This window comes from Apus apus, chromosome 5 (genome assembly GCF_020740795.1).
Source record: "Apus apus isolate bApuApu2 chromosome 5, bApuApu2.pri.cur, whole genome shotgun sequence".
Lineage (NCBI taxonomy): Eukaryota > Metazoa > Chordata > Aves > Apodiformes > Apodidae > Apus > Apus apus.
In genome coordinates this window covers 51,017,318-51,043,123 of record NC_067286.1, presented here as the reverse complement: position 1 = coordinate 51,043,123, position 25,806 = coordinate 51,017,318, and the positions used below count along the sequence as shown (strand labels likewise).

At 41.8% G+C, this 25,806-nt stretch overlaps 1 long non-coding RNA gene across 1 annotated transcript in view; it reads right to left on the bottom strand.

Moving 5' to 3' along the window:
- The window catches only part of LOC127385823 (uncharacterized), a 155,687-nt gene extending 132,808 nt beyond the window's left edge, over positions 1-22,879 (bottom strand). The window contains exon 1 of the long non-coding RNA XR_007889759.1: positions 22,759-22,879. This is a non-coding gene — a long non-coding RNA (uncharacterized LOC127385823). The remainder of the gene's footprint in view (positions 1-22,758) is intronic.
- Positions 22,880-25,806: the final 2,927 nt, after the last annotated feature.

Genomic DNA, 25,806 nt, shown 5'->3' with positions numbered 1-25,806 from the left:
TGAAGGTCAGGAACTCTCTGCCCAAAAGTCAGCTTTTACAAAGAGGCAAATGAGACAGAAAAAATTAAGGCCTCTGTTCAAGATCTATATATAAAGTTTGTGTCAGGGATGGGAATCAGATACTGGAAACTCAAAGGCCAGGCCAGGTCCTTTAAAACAAAATAAATATTCTTATCAATGGGGGTCACTTGTGTTGAAATGATGGCTCATCAAGCCAAATTTTGAATGTAATGTAAATGAAATGAGAAAAGGAAACTAACATGAGAAAACAGATCAGATTTATATAATATTAAAAATCTGATAACAAAAAAATACAGTGTTAGTAGTAAATTAGTACCACTAACCTTTGGAGGTATTAAAAATATTTTAATTTAAAGAGAAAGTCACATTTCTGACACAGGTCATTACCTCAAGATGCTGCAGAATTAATCAGGATCCTTAAGGACAGTCCTTTTCTTTGCATGGCAGAATGAATAATTGATTGATACCTTAGTGTATCCTGTTCTTCTGGATTGATTGGGATTTTTTCCCTTTAAATTTAATTGTTGAAATTATCAATATAACTGTGTCCTCAGGGAATAACATCCATGCTTTTGAAATTCAGTTATAAACAACCTTAGACATTTCTCCTTCTTCCTAACTCCTTTTGATTTGGGATTATCACCTGACCAGAACTTACTTTTTTCCCTAACACAGTGCTTGTGAGTGTGTTGACCTGTGTTTTTCTCTCTCAGTGCCAGAAGAAACCAATGAGGATTTCCATTTGGGGATTCCCAAGGATGTCTCCCTAATTATCAATTTAATTGTCATGTCTATTTTATCTCAAGCCCCGTACTTCCTTAATCAGATTTCTCTAAACCCTAATGCCAATATGAAAATCCTACATTTGTTATTGGTTAGTTAATCCTCAGCTGCTTACTTTATGTAAAGAGAGAGATGTATTCACTATTAAGGAAAGAAAGTTTATAAAAGTTGAATTTGTTTGGTTCCTCTGGTTCTACTGCCTCTCCCCACCCCAGGAGCAGCAGCCATGTTCTTGCTACAAACATGTCACTATCTCTAAGAGAGAAGCAGTGACACAGGGTCACAAACTCTCCCCAGTGCTTCCTCAGGCTCACAAAGATGTACATTGACTGTCTTGGGGATCTGGATTCCCAAACAAGATTAAAAATGCAGTCTCAACCTTTTCTCCTCAGCCTTACATGACACAGAATCTTGCATATTTTTGGTTATGTTTTACTTCATAAAACATCACTCTTCTTTTAAGCTTCTGATTCACACTTAAGTTAGAAAGTTATCTTTGCTAAGAGCAGGCAACTCTGTGCTCTCAGCTTGACCTCCCAAAATTGGGACAGGAGGATGCGCTTGATTTTTCCAGTCATCAATGTACTGGCCAATAATTGAAAGAGAAGCAGGACATGCAGGCAGCTTTTATAGGAAAGGTTGGTCCTAGATGGCCACAAATGCACTATCGACATTCCTAGCTTCTCTGCAGCCATTTCTGTCCTCTGGCAGCTCCTACCAGCAATATTTCCAGCCTCCCACATCAGCTTAGTCTTTTTCTCTGCTTTTTCACACAACACCAAGACCCTTCATTTTCCCCTTTTCTGGCAAAACTGAAAGGCCAGCTTCTTCCATTCAGTCGGTGGGACTAGAATGGCAATTCCTCAACACAATGCAGTCATAAGGTAAGGATGCGGAGGTGAGGGCTCTTCAGTTTCAGAGCTGATGAGTTCCCCTGTCTCCCTGGAAATGTTTACAACTTCCCTCTCTCCCTGCTTGTCTATCAAAGTGCTGCTGTTGACACCCAAATGCCCTTCCTCAGCACTTTGTGATATCCAGTGAATTAATAAACACAGCAGCTTTGCCGAGAAAAACACTTGAGAAGAAATACATCAGTAAAACTGAAAGACTTGGACTTTCAAGAAGTATTGAAGCAGTGTGAGCCATGGAAAGATTCTATCATGACTTTCACAGTACCCACCTGCAGCACTACAAACCTATACAGCTTGCATTCATTTTTGCCTAAATATCTTTAGAGAGATGGAGCAGTTCTTAGGTGATCTGGGGCATTTCTCTAATACAGCTGAACTGGGATTTTTCATGTCAGCATGTGGAATTGTCAGAGCATCCTTGCATGCTGCACAGAGCAGAAGCTACTAGGAACTGCTTAGGACCTCCTCTGCAGGAGCTAGAGCACCTTCCTGCACTGCAGGAAGGTATGGGACTTGTGTGTGTACGTGATGACAGGAGGGACAACAGGAGCAGCTTGCCCTAGGCAGCAATGTGAGGGGGCACTCCACATCCTCTGCTGATCCCTGGGCCCTACAAGCTGTGAAGGCACCAGCATGTTGATGTCACCAGTACATTGTGCAAGCGCAACGGCAAATTTTGCATCACTTCCTGCAAAATCTGTTGTCAGGCTGGTGCAGTATCTCAGAGGTAGAGCTCCACCCCTTGGCTTGAACTGAGAATTAAACACTGTGCTGGGAGCAGCCACCATGTGCTGAGCTATCGCTCTTCAAAGGGCTTGGGTTTTGTAAGTGGGCCAAGGGAATCACTAAACAATAGACAATGAAAACAACTTTAAATGAGAGACTAAATGAAAGGAAAAAAGTTTTCAAAATGTCAAGGTTAATGTTTTCATAAAACTAACCAGGGAATGGCTAGATGTATGAGTGTAAACTTTAATTAAAACTTTTGAAGTGTGAATACAAAACTAATTTTAGTCTAGACAGTCAATAAATCTATCCTCCTTAATGAAATTCTCATCAATTTTTTTCCTTATCCTTGCAGCTATGTGCAACTTTGAAACTTAAGATTGATGTCTGCCAAAACCAGAGGAGCCGTGCAGAGTGGGACTTGCAGCCTCCTGTGCCTCCTGCTCCGTGTCATCCTGCACCTCTGGCTGGGCAAGCAGCTCTGCCGACAGCCTGGATACAGCTCTGGGATGGGCACCAGCCTCCAAACACACTCGCCAAGCCAGGGAATGACAGATCTCTGCCCCCACACCATATCGGGACTGTTATGGTTTCTGCAGAGGATCTCAGCGGTGGTTTCCTCCATCTGCAAATCCCCCACAGCTCTGCCCCAGCTCTAGAGGCAACCAGAAGGAAAGGGATCTCCTTATCTTACAGCCTGGCAGAGGCTCTGCTATTTGGACAGCAAGAACAGCAGAAATGGAGCCTGCAGTCCTTTGAGAACATCTGGCTTGAGCAGGTCTCTGGCAGATTATAAGAGATCAGTTTAAAGAGCTCTGGGATCTTGTTTTCTTGCATTTTATTGTTAGTGGGCATCATCATCCAGAGCTATTTATCTATACATTTTCTGCTTAGCCATTTTCCTGATCTTTCAAGCAACTTTATTCTTGAAATAAAATTACTTTCTAATTGATTTTAAGAAATGAAAGGAAAATTGTAAGAATCCCCCATGATCTCAAATTATTTGGTTATTACTAGCTCAGTGCACACCATACTTTTACATACTGTCCCTCCTGGTGAATGCTAGAAGGAATGTACGTGTGTCCTGAAAACACATAGGGCAGTTGTTCTTTCTTCCTGTTTTCCTTCCAAATGTTGCTCATACTTACTTGTGTTTGGTTAAATTGTCAAGAGTCAAGTAGAATCCTACCACTTTTTGTGTAGATATTCAAATGTCCCTAGACAGCCCCCTTTTCTTCACCTTTCTAATCTTCTACATGTCAGTCATTGTTTTCCTTAAACAAAAATTCCAATTTTGTAACCAGTGGGTACAGGGATTTTTTTCCATCTTTTTTAAAATATACTTTGTTCAGACACAATTTCCCCAGGGCAGAATCTGGCCTTGCACTGTGCTAAAAAATGATGGAGTTGCGAAAAAGGTTTGGGGACAATCAGCATGTTGATAACCAATGTTGAAATCACTGGCTCTGCCACCAGCTCCAGCTTACAGTCTTAAACTTGGATTGAAATTTGCCTTCACCTGTCGAACTCTACCTCCTCATGTACTCCACAGCTGTACTCCTAATAAGTCCATCAATATCAGCTCAGTGCTGTGAATAGCAGAATGCTAAATTAGGATTATTGCTCTGTAATAAAATAAGGATATTGGAATCTTATGTCAAAGCTATGTTGTTAGGGAGCCATAATAGTAATTTAGCATTCTGTTATAACGGTGCTGAAACAATGCTGTTTCACATGGTTTGATCCACAGAGAGCAAACAGACACAACCAGCAGTTCAGCTGCACATAAGCAAATGAGATTGTGGATATTCGTGAGAATAATTATAATTAGGCAGTTTTTATAATCAGAAATAATGGTAATCAGCATGAAAGTTCTCTTCAGGAAGGTCAATAACCAAAGAGGTAAGATTGGAAGCTCTTGTTATTTCTATACAGAGAAAATCTGAATTTCATTTTTGTAAGGCAAAACAAAAAAGTTAACAAGTATATAACACAGACCGGGAGAGAATGGAACATGAGCAGTCCTGAGGAGAAGGACTTGGGGGTGATAGTAGATGAGAAGCTTGATATGAGCTGCCAGTGTGTGCTCACAGCCCAGAGAGCCAACTTCATCCTGGGCTGCATCTAAAGAAGTGTGGCCAGCAGGGCCAGGGAGGTGATTCTGCCCCTCTACTCTGCTCTAGTGAGACTGTACCTGGTGTACTGTGTACAGTTCTGGTGCCCTCAGCACAGGAAAGACATGGAGCTGTTGGAGAGGGTCCAGAGAAGGGCCACGAAGATGATCAAAGGGCTGGAGCAGCTCTGCTATGAAGACAGGCTGAGAGAGTTGAGGCTCTTCAGTCTAGAGAAGAGAAGGTTCTAGGGAGACCTGATAGCAGCCTTCCAGTACCTGAAGGGGCTAGACGAAAGCCGGGGGCTTTTCACCAGAAAGGGTAGTGATAGGACAACGGGTAATAGTTTAAAACTGAAAGAGGGTAGATTTAGGTTAGATATTGGGAAGAAATTCTTCACCATTAGGGTAGTAAGGTGCTGGAATAGGTTGCCCAGGGAGGCTGTGGAAGCCCCCTCCCTGGAAGTGTTCAAGGCCAGGTTGAATGAGCTTTGTTTCAACCTGGTCTTGAGCAAGATGTCCCTGCTCATAAAAGGGAGGTTGGAATAAAATGATCTTTAAGATCCCTTCCAACCTTAACCATTCTATGATTCTATGATATAAAGACAAGAGCATATTGCAAATATTCCAACAGAAGAAAAGCATAAGCTAAGAGCCATGATACTTCACATGAGTTTAAAGCTGTTTCCACTTACGTATAGATTGTAAGTTACCGAAGATGCCTCATTAAAACAATGTCAAGATCTTACTTTCTTCCTAAAGAGATTTCAATACAAGCCATTATTGTTTTCCTTCCAGTACATAAAATAATGGATTTAATGAAAGTAAATCCTCTCCACTTTTTCTCAGTTACTGGTGAGGAATCTCATATATGCAACAATATGTAAGAGGGCAGTAAAGAAAAATAATAATCTAACTCTACAGGAGATATGCCCTGGCATAGTAAATTAGCACTGGGTGTACCTGGGGCTATCACCTACTTTCATGCCCTCATGGCTTTCTTTTGTTTTACAGTGTTTTGTTAAATTGAAACCTGATGGTGTTTTCTAAAGAAGACCTTTGCTTAAAAATATTTTATTTTTTTTTTAAGATAAATATATGCTTTTCCTAGCTCTGATGGCAATCCTGTATCATAGAATCTACCTGGATCTGTAGAGTTACAATCTTACCTCTGCTACTGAGACATATTTCTGCAGAAAGGGGTGCAGAGGTGTCTGTGAAGATGACCTGCTCCACCCTGACCACATTGGTTGAAAGGAGAGAGCAGTCTCAGAGATACAAAACAGCAATAGCTCCTATAAATTTTGGGTGGAATGAAACAAGATGGGGAACAGTGAGGGACAACGAGCAAAACTCCTACCCATGCACACAGCTTTGGGCATGAGACACTGTGTGAGGACACAGCCGCTGTTCTGCTGCCTTTGGCACAGGGTCAGAGCTTATGCTGGAGAGGAGATCAGAGCACAGGTATGGATGATGACCACCCCAAGCCCCCACACCTCAGGAGATTCCCAGTGCCTGACAGTGCTATGGGAATGGATACCCTGTCTCTGCATGCAGCAGGGCAGGTTTCAGAGCCCTGCCCTCCAACCCCAGCGTCCCCTTCCCCAGGGCTGACCATCAGTTTACCATCAACCATTAAAGCCTGCTTGCAGCTTCCTCAGGAACTGATGCTGCAGTAAGAAACTAGCAGAAAACAGCACTTTGGACCCAATTTAGAATGAACTTGGCTCATTTACCAGAAGAGTGAGCAGCAGAGCAGTAGACCACGTACATTTGAGAGACTGGAAGCTCTTGACCCTCTGTCATTAACCTGGCCACGGAGGTGGCTCTGAGTTCAGCTTCTGGGGCTTACCAGAATGCAAAGCCATCTCTGGAACAGTCTGGTCTGCAGGCATGATTCACTGCTACCCTCCTGATGGATGAGGACCAGGCAGGGAAAGGGTGGTGCTGGTAAGCCACCAAGCAGGGCAGAGCCCTGGAGAGCTGCCTCAGGTGCAGCACAAGGAGGGTGAGAAAATGCCTGCAAGAGATGCCTCAGTCCATCTCTGCCTCCTGACAGAGGTGAGGCAATCAGGGCTGTTTCATCACCTTCAACAACCTGCCATCCAAAACTGCCTCTGCCAAGAGTTGGCCTAGGACACACCATCACTTGTTGGACTGAGTTTTGCATTTTGTTTCATAGAATCATAGGAGTTGGAAGGGACCTCAAAAGATCATCTAGTCCAACCCCCCCACCAGAGCAGGGTCATCTAGAGTACATCACACAGGAAGGCGTCCAGGCAGGTTTTGAATGTCTCCAGAGAAGGAGACTCCACAACCTCTCTGGGCAGCCTGTTCCAGTGCTCTGTCACTCTCACAGTAAAAAATTTTTTTCTGATATTCACCTTAAACCTCCTATGCTCCAATTTGTATCCATTACTCCTTGTCCTATCACTGGTCATCACTAAAAAAAGCTTAACTCCATCTTCTTGACACTCACCCTTTACGTATTTGTAAACATTGATGAGGTCACCCCTCAGTCTCCTTTTCTCCAAACTAAAGAGACCCAGCTCTCTCAGCCTTTCCTCATAAGGAAAGGCTTCTTTTACTAAGAATTGCTTGACTTGGGAGAATTTATACTTGAATATTAGAGAGACATAAACAGCCATAAAAACTCAGCTCTGTTTGTACAAATGATCCACTGATGTGTGTTAAATGCACTCTATTGCTGCACTAAAGTCAATTTGCAATTGATCATATTGCATTTCTAGTGTCAGCAGATATGAAAACATGTCATTTACCAATGCTTAATGAACCTCTGTGCTGATAAGACATAAATATCAATAAGCAGCTCTCCAGTTAAGGAGGTTAACCAGCAAAGTACTCAGTGAAAACATTAAAGAGGTAATCATCTGGCAACTGCTGTATAGATGGAGCAGCTGTGCTTAAGGATGACTAAACCTATGCAAAGGACTTTTACAGGAAAAAAAAGGAAGAAAGAAAAGAGGCAACTAACTCCATGTTATAAGCTGAAAAATTCCATTTGAATTAAAAAAAAAATAATAAAAGTAACTGCCTTTCTGGATTGTGCCTTTTCCACAAGCACTTAAGGTAATCTTAGTAGGGCTCTTTGACCATTCTGGATATTTGGGGAAAAAAAAGCAGCAAGTTGCTTCAGATTTGCTCGAACACTGCTCCTCTTAATTCTTCTTGGTAAATCTGTCCTTTCCTGTGTGATATCCCTGACTGTGGCACCCTTTTCCTATTTACAAACATTTCTCACCCCAGCCAGAAAACATCTGACCTCTGCCTGCAGCAACCACTGACCTGTACTCCGGCTATGAAGCCTCAGTCTGCAAAAGTCAGAGAACAATAACCAGCTCCTGGATGGCCAGACTGACCCTCCTTATGTAGGCAGGAAAGGCTGATGAATTTGCCAGTGCCAGTGCCTAATGCCTGAAGTATGTAAATTAAGCATCTTTTTAAAAGGAAATAAAAGAAAAACAAACAAAAGCAATTATGTATCACCACCAGACAGTAGCAAGCCCGAGTGTTTCAGAAGTATGCCATTCTTAAGCAGCACCTCACAACTGTAGATGCTTTGGAAAATCACTGAGTAGTCATATTGCAAATAGTTACCTGAAACAAGAGGAATACCATAGTAAAGCTGGAGGAAGAAAGCAAATCTTCCCTTCTGCAGAAGAAACATATGGTCATTCAGACATAGCAGGCATTTAAGGAAGTTGCTGCCTTTTGTATATTCAGTAACAACTGACTATTCTAGTGACAAAAACTCCCTGATACTTTAAAGAATTGTAGTGACAGCTGTGCAAAGTCACGACATGTATGAGACAGGAAAAGGGGTTTGAACATCCAAAGAAATTCAATTATCATGGAATTCTCTGTGCTGTGGTATAGCCTTTGCCATACACACTGACAGGGCACCACATAAATCCTTCTCATTCCAGGCATGCTCTCCAGCACAAAAACTCATCACAACAGACCCAATCCTCCTCTTTCTTGCCTACATCCTATCCTATTTCCATGCAAATATGTTGCCCCTTGATAATAACAACGACTCACCGTTCTCATATCACATTTTTCATCTGTAGATATAAAAGCAAACATCAAACCAACAGAGGTAAGTTGATTAAACCCATTTTGCAGCTTCAGAAATTGAGGAATAGGAGATGTCCCACCTAGCAGGCTGAAACAGAAGCTGGGCTTCAGTACACAGGGATGTTCCCTGGGCATCTTTAACCTCTGTGCTTGCAGCCTGGAGTAGACAAAAGGTGAAATTCAAGTGGAATAGTTGTACTGGGCATGTTCTGAGGCATGCATCTCAAGGCACTCAGCATGGCTTCCCTGGTCAGGCACCAGTATTCCCTGGCGTGCTCAAAAGAGCTTGTTAGGTTTTCCTTCTTGTTACTGCCAGAGTCCACACAAACTTGCACTGATTTGCCTCTAATTGCACCTCTCAACATGCAAATATAATTTTTCCATATACAATTAAAGTGAAAAATCTTCAAATATAGAGTAAAATTCAAAACATTTGCATGGAATCATTAAAAGCTATGATTTATATTTTAAGCATTCTGATAACTTCTTGATGGTCGAACTCCAAACCTCAAGTATAAAGATGTAAGATGATGAGAAAGAGGTTTCTGACATCCCTATTTCTGTACTCCTTAACTGTTGGTGATGAAATTCAGTAGCTGTAATTGTAGAAAAGCTTCTCAAAAGGTTTTAAAATGTGCTGAAGAATGCACAATACAATAAAATGACATAGAAGCCTTTGTTTCTATTGTTAAGAGTTAATTTGAGCCCAGCTACTGTTTGGCCAAACATGAAGAATGACAACATTACAATCAGTAGCACAATATTAATACTGAATTGAATATATCCTCCACATAAATCATGGTTATGCACAAATAACTAAGGAGCATTCCATGTCACACAGCAGTACTCTAAAAATACATTTGCTTTCAGATAGGATTATGGATGGCCGAGTAGTTTCTTCTTAACTCACACCTGAACTTCAGAGTCTTTGCCCACTACAGTAAGCTTTAATGAAATTAAAAATTTGCTCCCAAGTATGATTATATCTCAACCTTATAGAGATATCTATTATTATTGCTGCTTTGTGGAGAAGGGAAAAAAGGCTTTATGTAAGTCTGTGCTTGATTTTTCAGAAATGAAATAAAAGAGGAGGTTTCGTTTGCACTGAAGGATGAGATTTCCCTCTGGATTTGCTGCCCTCTAGATATCTTTCAGTATAAAACTGCTGTGCTTTTTAAATGGATTTTGCAATAATCTGCTTTAGCTGAGAATGCAATGGGAAGAGGCTAAGTAAGTACAAAGGCAGGGAGGAAGCAGTGTTTGAATAGTTTGTCAAGATGCTTTCAACAGAGATAAGGTGTTTTCAGACTATGCCAGTTGTTCAAAGGAAGGGGGGTGGTTATATGTGTCTATGAGGGAGAAAAACGAGTGTTAAAGAAGTGCTGGGTGGTTACTGTTATGGGACAACATGCTCTATTTGCTCTACCGAAGGAGCAGTGAGATTATCAGCACATCATCCCCACATACTGCTACTCCAAAGGGATGTGAGAAAACTGATGTGAAGAGGCATATTTCTTCCCCAAAACTCCTCTGTGTGTCTCTTGCATAATACAGTTCTGCAAAGCTTTTCTCAGTGATGCCAGGTTTTGGGTTGGTATTGCCAGTCCAGACATTCCAGATTTGTTTTTCTCTGCAGCAGATAATAAAGTGTTTCAGAAACTTAGATTCCTGTTTTCTAAATTCTCCATTTCCAGCCTTGTTGGTAGTTCTGGTCTTTCTGGTAGGGATCTCAATAGAAAATAGGAGTTAAAGAGAAAAATGTAATACAAAACAAGAATAGTTCTGATTATTCATTAAAAGATAATACTAATAAGCTAAGGATTAGGTAAGCAGGACAGCCTATAAATACCATAACTGAATTCTTCAGTTTATTCAACTGGGAAAATGATGTTAATCAGACTATCTAGAGCAAAATAACCTCTAAAGGTCCCTTCAAATGAGATGAGACAAATACATTGTTTCAATTATCTCTCTATTTTGTGCCTTAGGGAGGGTGTTTGCTTCAGGAAAGACTTCAGGGTGGGGAGGGGGGGTGGGGGGGAAGAAAGAAACAAAACAAAAAAAAGAACCATTATTAGATAGAGAAAATTAGTCCGAGATTTAGAAGTCTCAAATCTTTACCCATGTATCCCACCCAGATTTCAAGTAATATGACTCATACACAAACATTTGCGTAGACTTCCCTTGGGCCAAATCCTGTTAAAAAAGTACTTCTGTTCTCAGCATGGATGTATTAAGTCCTATTGATCCCAAAGGAACAACCATTGCAGCAAGCGCTCCTTGACTTTCAGTGTCTGCAGGATCAGAACCTGTGATCTGACAGCTTGACAAAATTGTAAGTTGGCATGTAGAAAGTACCATTCATCAAGGGAAACTAAAGGAAAAAGCAGTCATTTACTCTCAAGGTCAGTGTAGAATGGTCAATATTATTAATTGAATCTGGATAAGTTGAGACAGCAGTTTAGCATTTTAGCAATTATCCGAGATTCAATACAAGTATTAAATAGTAACAGTATTCCATCATGGCTGGTTAAAAAAAGCAGCTCCTAATACTGCTCACCTTTTGCAGGTGAAAGAAGAGCTTCTTCAAACTAAAATTATTGCTGGATACCCTCAGACCTGTGCTCAGATGCAGTGAGTATGGGACATTTTGTCTGTCTTGTCTTTCTTGACACTGGAAACCGACATTTCCAACTAGCACAGAATGCCCTGCCTCGGTGATGTTTCCAGCCTTACCACAAGCTGAAAATTCCTAAGTCCACCCAGACAGACTGTTTTCCAAGAGATTACAGCAGGACTTTGTGTTGGAACAGGAATTCACCAATACACTTGAAAACATTCATGCAGGGAACAGGAGACGAGAGGACACATTTGCTGACGCAGCACATAGCACCACAGACACTTCTACCTATGGTCCTACCAAATAGTAAGAAAAAATCCCCTCTTAGTTTCCTAACTTTTATCACATACCCAGTCCCAAATGCAGTGTTTCTCTTATCCATTCAATGTCAGTACTAAATCCAATAAAGTTTTTCTACTCAGGTGGCAAGAGAATGTAAATTCCTAATTTTTTAAATGCATGAGCCTTTTCCCACAACTTTAACTGAAGCGTTATTCCTGTCCTATTGTCATGCCTTTAGTTGTTTTCAGACTCTAATTTATCTGATTTGATCACTCCATTCCTGGGCATCAGCTTCTTTGGCTAAACACTTTGTTACAGACTCTCATTCACTTCGTGGCTTTGGGGAACAGAAAGGATGCTGAACCCACACTCTGCATTTGATTAACCTGGGCCAGCCAAGAGCAGACAAATTCCCAAACAAAGATGATTTTTATTACATTTTGCGAGTATCCTCAAAAATACCAAATGCTTTTTTATGTCCTTGGCCTGAATGGCCAGACCTTGGCAGTCCTCACCAAAACTGCTGGGAAGAAGGAATAAGAGCTGCATGGTTGTTAGTCATGCCACTTGTTGCTTGCCTGAAAAGTGCTCATTTGCTATGATGATAAGCAGAGATGAGAAACCTGAGCAGAATAAAAGTCTTGGTCTTGCTTTGGACCATAATCTCAGGTGGATATTAGTATTTATAAATGCAAAGACTGCTACTGGTTCAGAGCTATATTTCAGGCACTCATCCAAATTGAACCCAAACCTTTTGACATGAGCCTTTCTCTCCACCAAGCATTTGTGTAATTAATACATTTCTTTTTTACAAAAATGCTTAAAAAAACTTAAAACCACAAAACTGTAACAGATGAGATGGAAAAGTACAGAGAAAAGGAGGTGTTCAGTGAGAGCCCAGAAGCCATAGCCCTGACTTACATGTGAAGGACAAGCAGTGTCTTCTACATAGGAGAGTTTATTTCCCTGTCATGCTCCAAACTAATAGCAAAGGCGGGTCTGCTTGACAAATGTATTATTCCAAAAGAGGGATGATGTTTCCTAGTGACAGTTAGCCACCCCCAAAGCGCACGAGGCCATGATTTTCCTCCAGTTCCACTGCCAACATAGACTATTCTTCCCACCAGCCTACCCTGAGCAAAATACCTCCTTCCAGCAAACGCCTGCTGAGGCCCAGAGGCAGGATGACTGATTGATGGGGTTGCCTGAGCCTTGCGCTGACGTATGAAAGCTGTCACAGCATCTGGAGGAGTGAAGCCTTGGTAAAATCGACTCAAGGAATTACAAGAAGTGGTCAAAGTGAATGTGAAGGCAGAGGTACTTTATTTCTGGTCTATTTTAATCCAATTCTGCCTATGGAAATTTGCAATTAAGATATATTTGTGCTGGTTTAAAAAAAAAAATAGGGTACAGAGGACTGAGCTGAGGAAGGCACAGACATGGAAGGGGAGAAAGGAAAAAATTGGTATGGATTCATCAGCAGGATCACATTTTCTGCTACATTGCACAATCCTGGGCCCATCACCATGTGTGGTTGACCACTGGGTGCTAGGCTACCTCCCCACATGGCATCAGGCCTGAGAGTGTTCCTCAATTGGACACAAGCTCAGCAGCGCAGTGGTCCCAGATAAGAGGAGCTCAGTTATGAGCTCATGCTGCAATCATACCCTATTAACCTAGCAGATATCCAGTCCACCAAGTAGTGGTGGCATCAGTGTATTTGCACAGAAATCTTGACAATAGCTTTAACAGACAGCACTCCTGACAACAATGGCTGGCACATGCAAAAGAAAAACTGGACTGTCTAGATGACTCTGCTACAGAGAGCCTTGGCTTTATGGTGTAGCGCTGAGACCCTCAAATCTTGACTCCATTCTTGCTCTTGCCAGAGAGCTCTTGTGCAAATTGCCTGCCAGTGCTGGACTTCAACAGCCTGGCACTGTTCCTGGCATTGTATTTGTTGTGACTCTCTTTTCATTACACCTTGTAAGATCATTCAGGATCCTTATAAACAAGACACCAGAGGAATACAGGCAGCAAATTGTCAGTGTCATGTTGTTGCTTGGTTTCCTTAGAAGTTCATACAAATACATACACCCTTCTAGATTAATCTAAGCACAGAATAGTGACCATGAAGTAACTGCTAGCTGACAGTATCTGCTTGACTCCTTCATCCCAGTAGCTCTATGTACTCGATAAAGAAATGTGCATTTTAATGTATATGTAAATCAATAATAAATATGTGGGATTCATTTAACATTCCAGTCATTCTCATCATCTATATATGGATAAAAAGATAACTTAATCAAAGCACCTGCAGAACGTTGCGTTCTGGACAACTGTGGAGGCAAAATAATGTTTAATGATATATCAAGCAGACACTATGACCTTCTCACTAAAGCCATCAGCTCACACTGGTGAGAGTTGGATTCTTATTGGTATAAATGGAATTAATCCCAGTGGAGTTAACTCAGTTTACACCCACTGAGGATTTACCTGTCACTTTGCAGGGACCTTCATTTCCCCATGTCCCCAGGGTGATCAGCAAATTGTGGATTTATACAGTCCAAATGGCACTTTTCAGACATTCATTGTTGCTGCACTTTTTCAGTTGTCCCAGTTTTTCCCCTCCCACCTCCTTTTAAAACTTTCACCATATAATTTACTTAATCTTCCAAATGAGACATGTCTATAAAGAGCAACTGGATCAGCCAGCCTTAATTTGAAAATATTATTCCTCCCACACTAAACTTCCCCTGTCAGTCCCACAGCAACCATCATAATTTGTATGTATCCCAGACCAACCTTAGTGAAGTTGTGGTCTTTTCATCTTTCAAAAAAGTGGAAAATAGGGGCATGAGATAAGAAACCACCACATGGAGCACTGAAGGCCGGAATTGTCCAGGGAAACAGAGAAAAGAAGTGTTCTAATTTCCACAGATTTTTTTGGGCTACAAAGGTGTAAAATTTCATCTGAAGAAGGGAAAGAGTATGCTTAGCTCAGTTCCAGTTATCTTTAAGTCAATTTCATTTTGCAAAATTCAGAAATATTCAAGGTGCTCCTGAGGTTGAGAATATCATTACAAGGACTCCCACATGGCTCTTCAGTAGGTAACTGAAGAAATTTCTAGGTCAGTGGAGTTAAAGGGTTTACATCTGAAATGAAGGTAGGGTGCTTTTTACTTTCTTAACCTGAAAGTTAAACAGCAAATATGCCTAGTCTTCCTCTAGTCAGTTTGATGAAAGGTACCTTTAGGGGGCAATTCATTTAATCCTATCAAAAACAGGCTGAAGAGATGGCCCCTGGAGCTGCTTACCTACATACTTAAATGTCTACAGGGGTTGGACCTGTATGTTTAGTAATAAGGAAGTGGATTCAGTTGGAGGTGAAGATGCCTCCATCCAGGAATCTACATGCAAGCAATATGTCCAGATTGCCATCACTGGGAGATTTCACTGAGAGAGTAAGCAGACCCTTGTGAGCAATTCAGCTCACCTCCATGGAGACAGTTGGGTTTGACTGTGTAAATTGACAGCTGGAGGTGTCCAGTGTGGCCTGCAGCTGCCAACCCAGACAGCAAAAGTCCTGTGCCAAATCTTCAGCTCTCTGTGGATGTCCCGCTTACTTCAGGCCATCTCAAACAGCACCAGACACCTAAGTTTAAGCAATGGAACTGAGCCCCTGCTGCCTGCACACCTCTCTGGATCCTTCTGGTAGTACTGACTGACCATCATTGACTATAATCAGAGCACAGACAGCTGCTTCACATGTAGATACCTCCATGCAGACACCAATGTTTGCCTAATTCTCATGTTAAAACCTACCCAGGTTTTATACACCAGTTGTGACACAGCAGCACCACAGCACAGTGCTTTTTAGCCCATACATCCTACCACTTACAGCCCGTTTTCCCAAGAAGGACACAGAGACAGCTGGCCATTTGTCACTGGTGCTGTAGAAACAGGCTCAAGGGCAAACCCTACTCAGTGGATTAATCAGTGTTAGTTCATTGATTAAAAAACTAGGTTAATTCATTAATATAACAGGAAACAGAACCTGAGCCCTGGAGGAAGCATCTCCAGTAGAGTCAGTAACAAAGCCTGAAGAGTCTCTCAATTCCTGCTCTGGTATCCCGACCAGGGTCCCTGTACAAGCTGCTGTAAGAGGTCAAGGCCTCCTCCTGAACTGTTTGCTCTGCCCTAGTCACAAACAGAAGAGAATGCCAGTGCCTCTGAATTTCATCAGAAAGCTTACAGGCTTGTGTTATCATGGTAATAAAAGTAATGCACTTTGTTGAGCTCCAGTGAGGCATATGTTTTGCAAAACAGTAAATCACTTTCTTAACGGTTACACCAAACTTCAGATACTTTCAGCTACACTTCAATGTGGTAAAGAAAACAGCTAATTTGTGTCCAAACATTATAATTCAACTGCCTGTTTATAAAGCAGTGGTAGGAGACACTTAAAATATGAGTGCAAGTAACGGCTCTTCAATCTCATGAACCAATCTGGAGTTAAGTGAGTGAATCACTCTTCTGCAGTCAACTAATTGGAGGAGAAAATCAACTCTGAGAAACCAATTATAGTTCTATACCTCTATCCTTCAGGAGGTGATCTAAAAGTCAAGTACCAAGAAACCAGTCTCCAGGACACACTGGGAATATTCTGCATGCCAGAACAGGGTAAACTTGTTTTCAGAAGATCTAAATGGAGACATCAAAACTGAGAAAACAAGACAGCAACAGTGTGGTCAGCTGGAAGCAGAACTATAAAAAACCAGAAAGTAAAAATACAGTGATCAGATTGGCTTCAGCATTTGAAATTCCAGTCAAAGCAGGACAATGAATAGAACCCAACTACCAATATAGCAAAACACAGATTTGTCTACCTGATAAAATTCAAGCTGATAGGTTCCTGTTCTCCTCTCAGGATACCAGCTCTCAGTAGTCTTTAAAGGAGATGTTGTAGAGCTCCATCATGCACTCTACAATCTCCACAAGAAAAATGATGTATTAAACAATAATTTAGAGGGGGCCCAAATTCAGTGTCATATTTGAGGCTGCATGATTTTGTGCTGAACTTGAGGACTGAACTTCCTGGTGGAAGTCGTCTTACCTCAAAATGGAAAGGACTTTAAACAGCAAAGTTTCAGCACTTATAACCCCTGAAGTAGCTGAAATAAGTGGGTCTCTCTGAATGGGGAGCTTCTATTTCATCCTCAGTGCCAGAATTACTACACAAACCATCAAGGCTCTTTGTCTGGATTTGGAAATCCTGGGTATGATTTTCAAAGCAGCGAAGCACCTAAAGTTCCAGCTGAACTCAGCAGTTCCAGAAAACAAATTCACAATAAGTGACCAGACAAAATAATACACCAAGTCTGAGAAAAATTTGCTTTAATTTTCTTTTAACTTTGGCTTCTCCAAGTAGAAAACTATATAGCAATTACTCCTAGACAGAAGATCTAAAGTTCCACTCTCCCACTCCAGTTTTCTGGGAGGTAAAAATGAAAACAACTTGTCCACCAACTCAAAGATCCTACCTTGAACAATGAAGGGGTGGAAAGAAAACAAAAAAATATAACAAACTGCATAGCTACAATTTGTCTTATTCTGGTGGGGTGATCAGAAAACATTCTTATCTTTTTCTGCTAAATGGAACCCAGCCAAACATTCACAACTTGGACATCTTAGAAGAGATCACTGCATGTTGGTCTGAGACTCAGACATGGAAACCAGTTTTAAAGAAGCACTGATTATGGAATTCATGTGGTTCATGTTTTTGGTAGGGTCTTAATTCTCTTGAGCTCTGACAGTGTGGGTGTTCTCATAAATGGAAAGACCCAAACCTACGGACCCTGAAGTATGAGCAATTCAACTCCACTGTGGATCTTGCATCTGGAAAGCCCACAAACCTGTATAGCCTCAAACTGTCCTGTCAAGCAGCTGAATTACTGTGTGACAACATAAGCCACAGAGTCCCACAGCATTAGAGAGAGGAGACTTTTCCTGTAGGAAACAGCACTGGAAAAGCTGAACAGTGGGACCCTCTGGACTTCTGGGGAGCTGAGTGAATCAGCCGTGCTGCTCTGCTCCACATTGCCATGGCTGAGCTCATTTTGCATCTCAACTAGCTCATTTAGAAGTGTCCTGGGCACCTCTGCATCACCCTTTTTTCCCTTCTATGACTGCATAGAAAATTTAAAGCAAAAGTTGAAACACATCCTTTCTAAAATCTACAATCCAATTTATGACCCATAAATACAGCACTTCTCCAAGCATGTGGTGGCTGATGCTGTTCCCTACCAAACACCCAGTGAAGCACTAGACATGCTGTATACTGGAGCTTACTTTTACAAAAACAATTACACAGCACAGAGCAGAGAGAAAACCAGTAAGGGTTATTGCAGAAGCCTTTAAATATTTATTGATTTTATTTTTAGTTCGTATCACTTAATGTTACTATAGTAACATAATATAGTTATATAGTGTTATATAATGTTAATATAGTAACATAAAAACATTTTTATTTCCTAATCAGCAGAGCACACAGCAATTTTGAGACGTACAGATCTCAAGAGTGAGGCATAGCATCTTATGCGTTCTAATTAGCTTTGCTGGTATAATTGACTCTGGCTGGCCACCAGAGTCAGTACAGGTGTGAGCAGACAACACCACAAGGAAACAGGAGCAGATATAGAAGATGAGCAATAGCAGCATCACACACCTGGGAGAGGGAGGCAAGGAAGGGGAGATCAGAGGAATGAGAGAAGAATATATGGAAGTAAAGATCAGAAGAAATGGAGGAGGACTGATATTAGTTCTTTTGTCCGACTAAAAGAGCAAAAAGCCACTGGTTGAAGTTTATGAAAACTGATAATTTCAACTAACAAAAGTTCTGGGCATGAAATTTTTCTTAAAGTTGGATTTGTTTGTTTACTTTTTTTTTTTAACTGTTCCACAGAATCCTACTGAGATATTTTTTTCCAGGTAATAGGGCAGTTTGTCAGCCTTCTCTGGCAGCATGGAAGCACGTGGGTACCTTTGAAGCAGTACATGGGAACAAAGAACACAATGAGGAGGCCACATAGAATCCAAATTTGCATAGAATTAAGATAGAAAAACCTCATATTTTTAAGGGTATAGATATGTATTCTCAAGCTCATCCAGAGTATCCACTACAAACACAAAGGGATATTGTTAAACAATGGTGACATTGAAACTGTATCTAACTGATTCATGCACTGAACTGGGGCAGAGGGGATTAATACATTTCCTCTTCTTTCTTCTTCTGAAGTTAGATTCCTTGCCATGTTTATTTTCTATTTCCCTAGTAACAAATTGCTCCTGTTACCTAGCTAATTTAAGATATCTTTAAAAAAAAAAAAAAAAAAGTACTACACGGACCTCTGGTGAGTGACATTGACAGTGGTAAAGAGGATTCAGCCAGCCAGCCCCTGGCTTTACCTAACAAGTTGGAGGGTCTTAACTTCTTTCTTAATACTTTTCTTTCTCCATGTGTGCATCCACCACAAAATGTCTATCTTGGTGCTACCCACAGGAACAGCTCCCACCACAGTGGCCACTGATGCTCCTCAGCTCCTACTTTCTGCTCCCCTGCAGTTCCTCACAATGGCCTTTACAAACTTTATAGGACTTAAAATCTCACAGCAGTGTGTCAGCTCTCTCAACAATATTCACCTTCTCAGACTTGTAAACCTAACAGATGCACAGAAACAACTTGCTGCTAACCTCTCTCAGAGGCTAGAAACAAACCACTCATCCCCTTTCTTGGTTTTTCACCTCTCAGGGCAGCTGAAAGCAGAGCGTGGTACACATAGGTGGGATAACCCCATCACAGAGCAGCAAAAGTCATGGGACTGATGCAGCATGCAGATGCCAAGGATGATCAGTGCTTTTTGGATATGCAGCCTGATACGACCACATTAGTCAAGAGATATGCAGCAAGCTCCCCTCTCTTTGTTTCATAGTATCCTACATAGGCCAAAGGACATTTGAGGTTTATCTAAATTACCGTGGTTGTTTCTTTGTCCATGACAAGACTGGCCCAGTTGGAGTTACAACAGATTAATGATGAGGCATGATTTTTCTTTGCAGAAACCTTGCTCTTTAGATCCTATCATCACACTTTCCTTTTTACCATTTTTTCCCCCTACTTTATATTCTGTTTTCAACCAGTTCATAAAACAGAAATGTATGTCTGGGTAAAGGGAATGTGTGCTTCCTCAGTTTATCTCAGTCCCCTTTTTAACTTTGGGTATAATTGTCACCCTCCACTTCTCCAATGAAATAGATGTTTTTCATTAGGGAAGGCACATTTTTGCTGCAGATCAACTATTTCATACTAAGCTCCTTCAGAACTTTGCAATCTACCATCTGGAGCTGATGATTTGCTGCTTTTTAAATTATCGATTTGTTCCAGCTCTTCTTCTGACACATCTTGATTACCAGAAAAGAGCAAGTCCCAGTAGGTATTGCTCTGATATTCTCTGTTCTGAAGAGTGATGCAAAGAAATAATTTATATTCTCAGCAATGTCTTTATCTTCTTTAATGTCTTCTTTAATTGTCAGTGATGCAGTTTTTGAATTAACAATTAATTATTCCTTCCCTTCTGACTGACAACCTGAAGAGTTCCTATTTTATACCTTTAGCTGTTTGCAGTCCACCATATTTCCTTTGAATTTCATTTTCATCTAGTCTTTATGTTAATTAATAAACCAATGTATTGGAAACCTAAAATTAGATTTTCAAATTTGGAAGAATTCCTATTTGACTCAAAAAATCTCTCCAGCACTGCCATTCAGTTGTACTGGTTTCCTCTTTGTTTGCCTAGTATTATTTTTGTTAGCAACATATATGCCCTCCACATTCTATCATTGTTCTTAAGTGGAATTCATGGGATCTTTAAGGATTTTTCTTCCCGTTTTCCTCCCTTGGGAGCTTTCTTGACTAACCCTCTCAATGTGAACAAAACTCAGATGTTCTGAAGTTCAAAGTACTTTTCTGTACTTTATTTCCTCCTAAGCTGCCAGACCATATTACACTACCTTGTCTCTAGCAGCTTCAGATGCAATCTTGTCCTGAATTCCTTCCTGCATATTGCTTCAGAGTAAGAACCAAAAATCAGGATATCAGGATTTAGGCTCCTAAAAAGGAGGGAATTTTGATCTGAAATTCCATGCCTACTTGTTGCTCCGATGCAGGCTGAAAAAACAAACAAACAAACAAAAACACCTACCTGCTGTTTTAACCTGCCAAAGGTAGAAACTAGGCAGTAGCCAGCAAACCTGGGGAGTATAAGAGTATAATCCCTACGAGTAACAACCTGGCAGTGGAAGCTGCATTTCTGTAGCAACATAGTGTTTATAATACTTGCTGTGGGACATACACAGAATGCAAGTGAGGGAGGCCAAGCCAGTATTGACCATCTCAGATTAAGCACCCAGGCACCAGACACCTGGTTGAAAGAGAGCAGGCACTCTCCCTCTTGTTGGAGCAGGGTTCCTGGCTCACAAAGAACTGCAAAGCTTCTGGGGTGTAAGGAAGCCTGATACTATAGCTCTATGGTTTGAGATCTCAGAGGAGAAAGGTCTCCCAGGTTTGAGTGATTGTGCTGAACTTCACCACTTTACTTTATCCAAAACGCAAGTGCAAAATGGTCCCTAAAACAAAATACATAACTTAATGTCTGGTGCTGCTGAGACTCCCCTTTAATAAATAGGAAGAGCTTATCTTTCTGAGACAGAGATGGGCAGGACCATGTTGATAGAGTTAAAGTTGTGTTCTGAGCCCTAAACCATCTCCTGCTGAGAGCACTCACTCCTAGGGCCTGGGCTTGAACTACATCCAGACCCAGCTCTAATACTTGACAGTTCTTCAGAGAAAGCTGAACTGTTGTACCTAAGGTTCACATGAAAAGTGAAGGTATTTGAACAGACTTTCTTCAAGCTACTTTACTTGCATTATGCTCCTTCCTAAATTGTTAGAAACTTCTTCAGTATGTTCTTCCAGTTTCCAAATGCTGACACACCTAATTACCCCTGGACAACAGCATTCCTCAGCCCCTTCCCTACCCACCTCCTCCTCATGCACTGCTAAATGTTGCTCATGCAGTAAAACCTGCCATAAAGTGTCAGCTGAGCCTTAAATAATGTATTATTTGCAAGTAGTTGAGAAAAAAAAAACAGCCTAATTCTGAACATTGAATTGCTGTTAGCGATTTAGGAAAAGAGGAGATGAAATGCAGCAAAACAGACATAAGCCTCAAATCCTTATGCCACTGGCCTCCCTGGTAGGTCCACCCCACGTGTGGTTTGGCCATCCTCCGCATGGAGGGCTCTCTCGTCACTGGCCACTTTGCCACCGTTGGCCACAGCCGGGTGCCACAAACTCAAAATGGCTCCATAGCAGAATGGTGGCTGCACTACAAGGCTGAGAGGCCTTGTAAACCCTCCAAACACCTGCAGTAGCCTTGCTTTATGCCTCAGCGTCAGAACGTAGAAAGGCCTAATTTTGGTAATACCCGTTCAGATAAAAAACAGCTTAGGTAGAAGACTTCGGGAATTAAAGCTGCTGTTTTATAACACATATAAAACCCCAGTCACTGTCTTGTTACCCATGCAGAAACACTCAGAGACGTAAGCCCTCCTGCAACTGGGGAAGAGGCCCTTACTGCACGCTTTTATTAAATATTCTGCAAATACCCAGTCTGAAGCCTTAGTGCTGCTACAGCCACCAGCCAGGGCAGCCACTGACCTGGTCCAGCTCCCGCTGTTCTCTTTTGGCCAAATTTGAAGGCCTGAACTCCACCAGAGGATGCTAATAAAATAGTAAGCCAACAGAAAACGTTACCACAACCATCTGCCTTCTTGTTCTCCTGAGACACCCCAGACAGAAAAAAAACCACCCCGAATTCCACTTTGCCCCCTCAAGATTCCCCATCCTGATGGGGCTGCAGGGCCAGGCACTGGCTGTGGCCCGCCAGCGCAGGGGCAGGTGGGCACCTTGTGCCTCGAGACACGGAGTGAAGGTGCCCCGGAGCTGTGCACCCCAGGGGGTGCGGGTGGCACTTCGCTCTCCGTGCCCCGCACCTGCCCCGCACCGCAGGCAAGCTGCTGCCGCACCCGCACTCCGCCCCGCTCCAGTCCTCGTCGCGGGGCAGGAGAGCCGCCCTTGCACTTACCTCTCCCGGGCACGTGTGTGGGGGACAGGCCGCCTCGGAGGATGGCAGAGAGAAGCTGGCGGGCGGGGGGGACCCCGAGGAGCCCCCGCTCTGCCCCGCAGCCCTGGCAGCAGCGCAGCGGGCACCCGGCAATCGCCGGGCTTCGGCACAGCGCGTCTCAGGCGGCCGCTGCGGTGAGGCCAATGAGCTGTGAAGCTGCTCCCCGCCTCGGCGGTAGCATCTCGCCAGGCACGCAGTCCGCGGAAAAAACGTCGCCTTCAGGCACTAGCGTCATCTTCACCGAGGGTGTAGGATTGTCTGCCTGGGAATGGCATTACGTCTCGAACTGGGCTATGCTCTGGGTTCAACACTGACACCTTCTCCTCCCAAATGAAAACGAGGACCCCAAAGAATAACATGCAACACAGATGGAAAACAGGGAGGACCGCATTGAGAGATGCTTCTGGGTCAGGGCTGTGCCGCTTCCCCGGTTCAACAGCACCATCTCCTGGGTGGCCCCTGCCGCTCCGCCCGGCTGCCGGCGGCTCGCCCCGCGAGCATCTCCCCAAAGGCAACCCCACAATCTTAAACTAACATTTCAGCTTTGCTGCTTTGGTCCTTGCAGGCAGTATCAGTCTTCTTGCACCTGCTTCCTTTCACTTACTATTGCTTGTCTCTCATAGGGCATCACAGACAGGTGAGTAAATACAAGCAATACTGACAAATCCTAGATTCTGTGCAATTTTAAAATCAGCAGTACAAGGCATTCTTGAATATCAGCCCTAACCCTGATTTCTTCCTCGCTGTGAAGGTTTGAATACATACCCGGTCTTCATGGAGTCCTCTGTGAAGTAAGCAAAAAAGCACTGCTTTCCAGAGAATACCTGAAACTTCTTTAAGCAAAACCAAAACAAACAAAAAACAACCACAACCCTAAATCTACTTGAAAAGCTATTTAGATTTAGACAAGCAAAATGGTTGTCTAAATGGTTGAAACATTAGTTTTCATAGTATAACATTCAACAGGGGAACCTTGTTTTGACAAGTAGCATTTCAAAGATACTCATTGTAGTGTGTATCTGAAAGCTCTAAAATGCTTTTTGAGATACCCCTATAAAAGCATGTGTTTTGCACTAACTCAATCAGATTTAAGGCTAAAAGCTCCAAAACTTTTTTTTCTCTATATAGCTGTTTTAGCACAAGTAGCAAATCTGTATTTCAATCTATATTAGCATACAAAATGAAGATTTGAGAGTCCTAATTTCACGGGTTTGAGGCTTTGAAGAATGTGCTTATATAGATAGTAAAAAGAAGTATAACTTTTTTTTCTAATTAAACACTCCTCCAAACACAATTCACAGTTAAATGCCAAGTAAAATTGTACAGAACCTCATTTTTAAAAGGTGCTAAACAAGCCCCCTGTGTATGCTTTACATTAGAAGGGACAACACGTAACTATAAAAACAAAGACACCTGCTTGCCAGCATTTAAGTGTATGTGTAAGAGCATTCTCATGGCTTTTTATGTAGAACAGTTGCAATGATTAAAAAGAAAATTTAAAAATTATTGTACTGCTGTTATTAGAATTAGTGTCTTGAATTGGAAAAAAAATTTCAAAAAAACCCACAACAACCCTGCTGTCCTGCAAGCATTTCTGGTGTCAAATCAACATGTATCGACCTTAAAAACTGTGAAGATATGAAAGCTTGTTCACTACATGCAGCACTGCATGCTCCTGCCAGCCACACCCTATGAGTACCACAAGTTTTGTACAGTGTGATGGCCTTTCTAACTAAAACCATCTTTGTTCCTGGCCTTACTCTCTTACTTCCAGGGAAACAAGGCACATGTGAGAAGCTGGATGATAAGGGGAAGTTTGTAAGTCAAAATCTTAGCTACTTCAGTCCTATTTTCTGTGTAGCTACAACATGTTTTTCCTAAAAGATATGTCAAGGTAGGCCTCAAGTAGTTAAATGAGTCTTCTATAGCTGCAGTCAGGCCATGTAAGAGGCAGCAGTGCTGTAAGACAGAACTTTTTAATGGAACAAGCAGCATCCCAACAAAATATTCAAAACTAAGTTGTAAACAACAGTCTCTTCCAGAGCAGTGTTTTCACCTCAACCTTTTCAGCCCAAAAGCAAGGTCAACCACCATCCAGCATAATGAACAATCCAAAACCTTCTATTTCTCTTTAACCTTATTTTCTTTCCACCTTTGCTCACTGGAACTCTTTAAAAGCTGTTATCTTGGAACTAGTGAGCATATTTTCTTCTAATACTGGTTTCTGCAGAAGGGACATGCAAACCAGATTAGACAGGGATTTATTGCTCTGCTTTTTAATATTGCCTTTCTTAGGTGCAGGCACTGTCAGAACCTGGATGGGATTCTTGGTGCCAGCTCAGGAGAGATTTTCCTTGGTACGAGACTTCAATTTCACATTCCCACACTTGATTGTTCTCTATGGACTTTGTTAGTAGAACTGACAGACTCCTGGAAAAATCCTGTCAGGGATTTCTAGACAAGTAATGGAGTATATTGACCACATCCAAATATTTCCTAGCAAAACTAAGGCAAGGAAAAGGTAATTGGGGCTGAGAAACACACTTACCATGTAACCAATTAAGATGTCCTGAGCTGTTAACAGCTCATTTTCTCAGGGAAACAACTTTTCATTTAACTCATTTGAATTTTTCAATATCAAAACTAGCAGCACAATAACATTTGTAGCCTGCTTCCTTCTGCTCCCTGCCAGGATCAGTTCAAGAAGACCAAAGAAGCCCTGCTTCCTCTTTCGTGAAGGCTTAGGACACCAGATTGGTTTTGGAACATGAACAATCATACTTGCTTAAACCAAATAACCTTGCCTTATATGTAGGAGGAGAGAAATGTTAGAAGTGGATTAGCTTAATTTATGGTCTGGTGAATAGGTTGGTCCACTCAGCTCAACTTTTTACCCCCTTAGTGGCACCAAGCGCAACCTCAGAACACAATGTAATTATGATAATGGTTTCCAGTTGGGCAAACATTCATACTATAATCCTGTAATAGTAGAGTAACAATCACAGATTA